The 9782-nt window shown below is 41.4% G+C and overlaps 1 pseudogene; it reads right to left on the bottom strand.

The window, feature by feature from the left end:
- Positions 1 to 3356: 3356 nt before the first annotated feature.
- The window catches only part of LOC114041927, a 14699-nt pseudogene continuing 8273 nt past the window's right edge, over positions 3357 to 9782 (bottom strand).

The raw sequence follows: 9782 nt of genomic DNA, 5'->3' as shown, positions 1-9782 counted from the left end.
TCCATCCTCCCTGTATCCTCTTAGAGTTTTATTTCTTTCTAGATTTAGAAGACTTTTGTACTCTTATAAATGTATATGTATTTCCCCCTCTTAAATCCATTCCCAATGAGAGTAGGTTTCCAAAACTAACAGCTCCCCTCCCCCTCTAATTCCTCTGTATTGCTTCTTCCTTGCACCTCATTTGTAAAAGATAATTACTCTTTTAGCTGTACTTGAATGGTTTTAATTTTTGAAGTCATATCATATTCAGGTCTACCCCAATGTTCCTTCTGATTTACCTAATTACTAGTAACAATCTTAGACGTAGATTTTACATTTTTTCATGCATAAAAGGTAAACATTCTATACTTATTTAGTCCCTTATAATTGGTCACTGGTACGTCTCTTGGCTCTTGTATGTTAAATCTTCTATTGAGTTCAGGTTTTTTGTTTTTTTTTTAACAAAGACCTGAAAGTCTGACAATTAATCAAATATCCATTTTTGTTCATTCAGAATTATGCTTAGCTTTGCTGGGTATGATATTTTCATCCAGAAGCCTGGTTCTTTTGCTCTTTGATATACAGTGTTCCAAGATCTGCCATCTTTTAGTGTTGCCACTGCTATGTATTGTGTTATTCTACCACTAATTGTGGTACCACCATGTGCAAATTGTTTTTTTTCTTGTTGCTCATAATATTTTGTCCTTGATCTGGAAGTTTCAAAATTTGACTATAATACTCCTGTTAGTTTTCCTCATAGGATCTCTTCCAGGTGGTGGTCGGTGGATTTTTTCTATTTCTACTTTCCCCTCTTGTTCTAATGCTTCAGGACAATTTTCTTTAATTATTTCTTGTATTATTGTATCAAGATTTTTTTTTGGTCAGAACTTTCAGGTAGTTTCTCTTTTTGATCTGTTCTCTATATCCATTGTTTTTCTTATGAGATGTTTCACATTCTCTTCTATTTTTTCATTCTCTCTCTCTCTCTTTCTCTCTCTATCTAATTTCTTCATCTCTTATAACTTCACAGTCCTTGCCCAATTCTGATTTTCAAGGAGTCATTTTCTTCCTTAAGATTGTGGATCCCCTTTTCTAATTGGTTGACTTTTTTCATAATCTTGTTTTTCTTGTATTATTATTATTCTTTTAATTTTTTTCCCTCAGTCTCTCTCATTTTATTTTTTAAGTCTTTTTTAAGTTCTTCAATGAGTTCTTTTGGGGCAGGTGACCATCTGACAATTCTCTTTGGGGTAGAAGAGAGTTTCTTTGCTTCAATATCCTCCTCTGAAGATGGACCCCAATCTTTTCTATTCCCATAATAGCTCTCTATGTTGGATTCTTTCTTTTTTGCCTATGTTAGTTTTTATAATCACCTCCAGTCCTGGGGTATGGGGGATGGTGTCTCTAATCCTGTTCAGTTTACCCTTCTGACTTTGAACTCAAACTGGGACCTTGAATCTCCTGTAAGTGCCCACAGCAGAGGCATCCCTACCCCACTGCTTCTGCACGTACAGGATGTGTACTGGCTCCTTCTCACCCCTAACACATGTTCCCAGCACAGCTGGGTCTGATGTTCCTTGTCAGAAGAGGTTCCCTTAATCTTCTCTAGGTTAGACACCCAACTGCCCTCACTGTCCAGGGGTTAAAACTTCCTGTGGCTGGGGCCAAGGCAGCCTCCCAGACCAGCTCCCCCCAGGGTTTGCCTCTTGTTGCTGAAGAGGACTCTAGCCTGGAGGTATTTACTCTTTACAGGATGAAATCTCATACAGGATTTTTCTTCACATCTTCTCCCATTGTCCCAGGAGGACCTCTCTTCTGCCCCTACTCTCATTTGCTTTCATGGCTCTATGTTTGACCAGAGGTACTATTTTTTCTCTTTTGTTGAGGAAAATCTTGAGAGCTTGAACTTTTCTGTCCTACTCCACCATCTTCTCAGAATCTTCTCCCAGCACTGACCCTTGATATATTTTAAAACAGATCATTTCTTACTTCAGTGCAGTCAGGTAAAATCTCATTGTTAACTTAGCAAGCCAAATTCCATGGCTCTTCCTTGGTTATATTGGGGGGGGTGTGTGACTGGGCAGAAAAGTTTGGAGAAGATTTAATTGTCATCAAGCATTATTTGATCATCACTTCTCAAAATTATGTAAGTATTGTTAATAATATAAGTTGAATAGAAGATACACATTAACAGTTGGCCATAGCTAGCGTTCTCTTGTAGCTTTGAGTAACATCAGGTATGCTCTATATATTAGAACCACAGCAACTGCAATCTTGCCAGTTGGGAGTATTTATTGAAACTTGATTCAATTGGAGTTCTGTCTTAAACTAAACTGCAGTGTGAGTTTAAGAGAGATTCCTGATACATTTTCAGAAGACTTCATTACAGAAGTTATACATACCTAACTTTAACCCTAGGGGATGGTGGATTAAAGGTATGGGTTGGGGGGCATAGTGGGAAAGCCTGAAGAGTCAGAGGCACAGCTGGAGGAGAAGGAAGCCCGATTGTTCCCAATGCAGGTGCTGGAAGGAACTCACTAAAGGAAGGAGAGGCCTGGCATGGTGGATGAATGTTCCATGGTGAGAAGGCCCCAGTGCTGAGCAAGGTCCAGGATGAGGAAGCATCTGAGTTATAACGACAAAGTCCAGAAGCATGAGCAGCAGCACCTGAGGAAGAATGAATCTGTCTCCCAGAATCCTAGAATCCCAGAATCTCAAAGTTGGAAATGGCTTCAGGCACCATGATGGCCCAACCCTACTCCTAGGCTCCAGGAGTACACAAGGTCAGTCAGCCAGTACCTGAGGCATCTTCTACAGATGTGTAGAGAAAGTACAGATTTTTATGTGAAGCCACTTCTCCCTGCAGGGCCTGCAGTAGAGATAAGAGATAACTTGAGGAGCTCAGCCCCAACTGTCCAGCCTCAGGACACAGATCTCTGGGAGGAACCTTTACTATGGTTTGGATCCCTCTGCTGTTCTCACTTCTCACTACTTATACAGGTGAGGCCTCCCAAGGCCCCTTTCTGGGGCTCAGACCCCACCATATCTCAGGCCATTCCAGTCCTGACTTAAACTCATCTTGAAACTGTTTGAGGTACCATCATTCCCTTGGAGGCCAGACTCCCTTGCTCTGACCAATTTTTTTTTCTCTGCTTGCAGGTTCTGGAGCCTCATATGTGCTGACTTAGCTCCCTTCAGTGTCCAAGACCCTGAGAGAGATAGATGGCCACCACCTCCTGTGCTGGGGACAGTATTAGTAGGAAATTCCCACACTGGTATCAGCTGAAACCTGGCAGGGCACCTCTGCTGATGATTTATAATGATAGCAGTAGGCCCTCAGGGATCCCTGACAATTCTCTGGCTCCAGCTCAGGGAACTCAGTTGCCCCAAGCATAGCTGGGCTGCAGGGTGAGGATGAGGCTGATTATTACTGTCAGGTGTGGGATAGTGGTGCTGATCGAAGTGATACAGACTGATGGGGAAGTGAGACAAAAAACCCTCGGAGGTTCTGCTCCCATTGTACCCTTCACTCTGGGTTCTACAGAAGGACCTGGTGAGGAAAGAGACAGAAATCCATTTTCCTTCAGGTCCCTTTCTCCCCTCCTCCTTTCTTGCCCTTATGTCTGTGTAGCCCCTTCTGCCTCTTTGACACTTTCTCTGTAAAGCTCCTTCTCCACCTCCAGTCCCTCATCTGCTCCCTTCCTCTACTCCAGGTTCTTTGCTCTCATTCCTTGAGCTCTGTTGCTCCCCAAAAGCTTGTTTTAGCCTCTCCCCAGTTTTGAAGGCTGTGGATGGAGCTCCTGTGCCCAGGCCCACCCCCAGGGATTTCTTTACCCACAGATTAAAGGAGCTAGGACCTCAGAATTAATTCTCTTGTACTCCCAGCCTCACGTACCTCCGCAAGATGCTACCTTTATTGGTTTACGAAAATTTTCAGATAGTCTTGAGGTGGTAAAGTGGTGAAGAGTAAGGTATCTGGATTCAGGAGGATCTGAGTTCAAATCCAGCCCCTGGAACTTACTATCTGTGTGATCCTGGGCAAGCCACTTAACCTCTGCCTTAGTTTCCTCAACTGTAAAATGGGGACAAATAATAGCCCCGATCTCTCAAGGTTGTTTTTGAGGATCAAATGAGATATTAGTCAAAAGCACTTAGCACAGTGCCTGGCACATAGCAGGCAGTATATAAATGCCTTGTCATTCATTGTCCTTCATTCTTGAAGAGGACCAAAATGACATAACTATATTAGAGGTAAGTTACACTGCATCTGACTGTGGCTGATCTGACCAACATGGGCTCAGAATATTCTACCGCAGGTCGGGCACGAATAGTCCATGCGAAAATTTGGTATGGATTCTCTAAATTTGGGAATCTCACATTTCTTTTGAGCTACTTCAATTCTGCTTTGCTCATAGAGCACATCACCTTCTCTCTGTGGGCACACCCTGCTGGGCTGTCCTGTACCTGTGTCTCCCACATCACACTATTACACAGTTCTTCTGACCGCCATGTGATCGCTTGTCCTGTGAGTTCTCCATATAATAGCATTTTAGGCATGCTTACATTTGGCATTTGAACAATGTGACTAGGCCATCAGAATTGCACTCTCTGTAGCAGAGTTTGAATGTTTGGCAGCTTAAGACAAGAAAGGACCTCAGGGTCTGGTATTTTATCCTGCCAGGTGATCTTCAGAATCTTCCTAAGACAGAGAAATGGAAGTGATTCAGTTTCCTGACATGGTGCTGGTATACTATCCAGGTTTCATGGGCATACAACAATGAGGTCAGCACAACGGTCCTGTAGACCTTCAGTTTGGTAGGCAGTCTAATATCTCTTCTCTCTTACACTTTCCTTTGGAGCCTCCTAAACACTGAGCTAGCTCTGGCAATGTGTTGTTAACCTCATTGTCAATAAGTACATCCCTGGATAGTATTCTACCAAGGTAAATGAATTTTTCCACAGTATTCAGAATTTCTCTATTTGATATAATAGACGGCTCCACATATGGCTAGTGGGGTGCTGGCTGGTGGAGCACCTGTGTTTTCTTTGTGTTAATTGTTAAACCAAAATTAGCAGAAGCAGGAGAATCGATCCTTACTTTGTTGCATCTCAGCTTCAGAGGCTGCATTGAATGCACAATCATCTGTGAACAAAAAATTATGCACCAACTCTGAATAAGTGCTTATTCACTTTCCCTTCCCCTCTCATCTCAAGCTTCTAAGTAAAGTAGGAGCCATGGGGATCTTCTGAGAGGAGTAGGGGTGGATTTGAGGTCTTGAAGATGGAGCCAGAGAGTTGAAAGACTATTTATGGAGAAGGTAATAGTCACTTAGATATATAAATATATATATATATATGTGTATATATATATAAGGGTTGAAGTTATAGCTGTGACAACTTGGGTGAGAAGGGTCTAGGAAACCCTCCTTGGGTGATAAGATTTATGGGTCAAACTTGGGTTCACTGATCCTATACATGTCAGCAGGTTCTTCCTGACTGTGGTAGAGAGCTCTGTGGTTATGATTGGGTGTAGTCCTGGGAGAGAGTGTTCCTAACTCACCTGCAGCCTTGGAACTGAGCCCCTCAGCTGGGAAGGGAAACCAGCCCTCTCTAGTAGACCTTACTCTCCTGGTCAGAAAGTTTTCTTTATTGGAAAGAACATTAAGCCCAATTGAATCTGATTAAATTTCATAGGGGTAAGAGCAAGGTATTATGCATTTGTTCAAAAAATACACTTCAGCAATATACTATGGGAGAGATATCAGTATACAGCAGTTCATTTGAAAAAAGTCCAGTGGAGAATGGGTAAAATGGGAATGGAGGTCTGTAGTGTAAAAATAGATCCCTTTGGTATAATTTTATTGTTTGTCAAACAGGCAAGCTAATGAGACCTCAGCTTGCATTGAGAATTATATATCCAGAACCAGGGAAGTGACAGGACCACAATGCTCTATGTGGTACCACTATATCTGTTCCAATATGTTCAGTTCTAGACATTGCATTTGAGGAAAGACATTGCCACAATAAAGTAAGTGGGGTTCTAATATCAACAAAATTGATGAGTATGACTATGTCAAATTGATGTTGGTTATTCTTCAGACCTATTATTCCCAGAACTGGAAGTGCAAGGCTGTGGTCTAGAAAAAAATCTTGCCTCTGGAATCCCACTTATTCTTGATCTGCTCCTGGGTATTTTTGTCTGGCTTCAGGAAGATCACATAACATTTGGGGATAAAAATGCAGCCCAGTAGCCCAGCACTGGAGGCCAAGATGGAAAAGATCTCCACAATCACCATGGCCTTCCCTTTGGTGCTCTGATATGTGGGAAGGAAAGTGACTCAGACACTACAAAACACTAGTATGCTAAAAGTGATGAACTTGGCTTCATTGAAGCTATCAGGCAGGTTCCTGGCCAGGAAAGCTACAGTAAAGCTTCCCAGAGCCAGAAAGCCTGTGTAGCCCAGGACACAGTAAAATGCAAAGACAGAGCCCTCATTACATCTAAGGATTATGTGACCAGATTCAGAGTGCATGTCTGCCTCTGGAAAGGGGGGATATGTTCCCAACCAGATGCCACAGAAAATCACTTGAATCCCTGAGCAGATGATAACAACATAGTTGGACATTTTAGGATGTGTCAGCATCCAGATCCTATCTCCTGGCCTAGGAACCCTGAAAGCCAGAACCACTATGATGGTTTTGGCCAAAATGGAGGAAACAGCCACTTTGAACACAACTGCAAATACTGTTTGTTGGAGAGACAGGTGATGGTGGTAGGATGGTCTATAAAGTGCAAGGAACAGAGGAAACAGAAGGTAAGGGAGATGAGGAGAGAATAGCTAAGAGGCTGATTATTGGCTCTGAGTATGGGAGTGTCTTGGAACTTCACAAAGACCCACAGAACCAGAGCTTTGAGTAAAGAGAAGAAAACAGCTACAAAGGGCAAAGTCATCCCCAGGGGTTTTTTCACATTGAGGAAGGTCACAAGCTTGGGGAGGCAGTGATCTCTCTGCTTATTTGGATATTCATCTTCTGGGCACTTCATACACTGATCTGTATTTGCAGGAGACAAACAAGGCTCAAGGTTTAGATTCAAAGAATTATCCCCATTCCCAGATAGAGGATATAATCATGAGAGCTGCAATAATTCCTTTTGCCTCCATAGGATACAAAATCCCCTTTCCTCTTTGCTAAGAGGCAACATCAGTAGTAAGTTACATGGTGCTCAAAGCGAGGCCCACTCTTCTCATGTCCTTTTCATTGATTGGGCTTGCCTCACATTGAGTCTCTGTATTCCTTTTACTTAACTGATGATTCCTGTTCCTCTTAATCTATTGGCTTGGTACCATAAACTTAGAAACTGGAGTCCTTTTGTATCAAATGTAAAAATTGTTTCTGCATGTGTTGTCTTGTGCAACAACAACTCTACCTAAACATTGTCTGCATTAATTTTTCCTTATTCTTCCCAGATCTCAGTGCAGCCTCTCCCACAACTAATTATGTAGATGTCTATTCAGTGCATGTTTATATTGTTTCCTTTATGGAAGGAGAAGCTTCATAGAAGCTCCCTCAATAAAGGAATTATTTACTTTTTTTCTTTGCATTGTCACCATTTACCACCAAGACTGTCATATGCTAAATGGCAATTATTTGATTGATTGATTGATGATTTATTGAATAGTGGAAAGACTAATTATAGAGAAATCTTTGATTTTGTAGGTGGACCTTCTGTTAGTCTCCATGAAATTGATGCCATTGCATGATATATTCAACAGTGAATTCCGTAGGCTTTAATACCTTGGTTTAATCAGAAAGCTTATAGTGAAATTCTCATTAGATCATAGTTTGAATTGTTTTCCACTTGTTTTTGGACTAATAGGTAGACTATATTTTAACCTTTTCTTTCCTATCCATGAGATCCACATGAAGTTAACCTTGAAAATGGCTTTTCAAAGACCCTGTCTGGCTCCTTAGACTCATCCTTGCTGTCTTAGACTCATCAGGCTGTCTCTTTCCTAGACCTTCCTCTTCCTCCTACCTTCTTCTCTTTTTTCATGTCCCAAACAAACACTTGAATGGCCTCTGTGACATCATAGGTGAAAATCCAAAAGATTTTTTTTCTACAGGTAACGCCACAAATCCCTATAGAAACTCTTTAACTTAAAGTAAGTAAATAGCAACCTGAATCAAGGAGAGCTTGCACAACTTGCTTTGGGAGTCAGTTAATAAAAAATTAGTAACTTGGGATTCTAATATATACTTTATTGTTAAACCAATTGCCAAGCAGGATCAATCTGTTCCATTGTTGAGTACCCCTTCCCAAAGCCTCCTTGTTCCCACATGTAACTGGGTATTCAGACTGATAACTCTGAGGGCAAAAGTTCAGAAATTGTGAAGCCTAACTATGGTTATTCTTGTAATTGTTGTTCATTCTTCTTTTTCAAATGACATCAAAAGAGTGATTTTTTTGCCTTGTAGATGAAGTGGATTTGAGTGAGGCAGATCTGCACAATGTCATCAGTCTCACTCTCTCCTCCAGAGTAATTGGAGTCCAGTGGCATGACTAAGGTTAAGATGACTGGTGGTGGTGCAGAATGTAGTGAATGACCTTGGCTTTTCTAAATTAAGGTCTTTCCCAGGTCTCAGTTTGTTTTAGGCCATGCCCACTCAATAACTAAGGGCTAGATGACAATTGAGACAAAAGATGGCTCAATTTACCGTCCCAAAGATATAAATCTGTGACGGGACGGCCCTCAGAGTTTTTGGGTAGAACGGGACACAGTTGCTATTTACACTCATTCTAAGCCAACAATAAGCACAGAGGCTTGGTCTGGGCTTATTATTGGCCATTTAATGAAAGCCAGAAGAATTTGGGTTTAAAGGCATAGTCAAGTAGCCCCACTTAAAATGTGATGAACTTTTTAAAAGCCTGTTTTTTAAGAGCTTTATTTAGAGAAATCACAAATGAGAACTGGTAGGACAAAAGTAAATTGTCCCAACTTTTCAAAGAAGAAGAAGAAGAAGAAGAAAAATACAAGCATTTCACAATTTCTTTTTGAACTGACAGATTGGGTCCCCTACTGCTATTCTCAGATAATGTGGTAAAGACAGTTATTACAGATCCTTCTCCTAAGAACCTGGTTCACTCCTTCCTACAAATACCCACAGCAGCCATGGGAGGAGTAAGCTTAAACTTAGACCATAATAGTAGTGAGGCACAGGTGTAAGAAATAAGTGTGAAAAAGAATCATCTCTCATAGCACCTTTTCTGGAAGTACTTCTCTCTGTGTAAAGATCTCATATGGATCCAGTTGCTGTTGTTATTTGTCCTTTGTTTTTGAAGAGGACCAATGACATCATTAGTCTGATGTCTTGCCTTGCATGGGAATTGCATTTAAGTGAGGCAGAGCTGTGCAAAGTCATCAGCCTTGATCTCTCCTCCAGAGTCATGGACTGAATCCATTGTTAGTTCGAGTGCCTGTTACCAAAGTGCCCTTGCTCCCAGATATAATTGGGTATTCAGCCTGATTTCTCTGTGGGCAAAAGTTCAAAAGTTCTGAAACCTAATTGTATATTCTTGGGATTGTAGCCCTAGAGACAAATTTTTATTTTCTCCTTGTCCAACTGTAAAGGTTTGTTTAGTTGTGGATGGACAAATCCAATTGGAAAGAAGCACAGTTAAAGCAACATACAAAGTTCAGTCACATTTCAGTTTTAGAGTGAATCATGCATGGCAACACATAAGGTAGGGAGTGGGGAGAGAGAGAGAGAGAGAGAGAGAGAGAGAGAGAGAGAGAGAGAGA

Source organism: Vombatus ursinus, unplaced genomic scaffold (genome assembly GCF_900497805.2).
Source record: "Vombatus ursinus unplaced genomic scaffold, bare-nosed wombat genome assembly UNPS02014210.1, whole genome shotgun sequence".
Classification (NCBI taxonomy): Eukaryota; Metazoa; Chordata; class Mammalia; order Diprotodontia; family Vombatidae; genus Vombatus; species Vombatus ursinus.
Note: the sequence above shows the minus strand (reverse complement) of the source record. Positions and strands in the feature narration are given on the sequence as shown.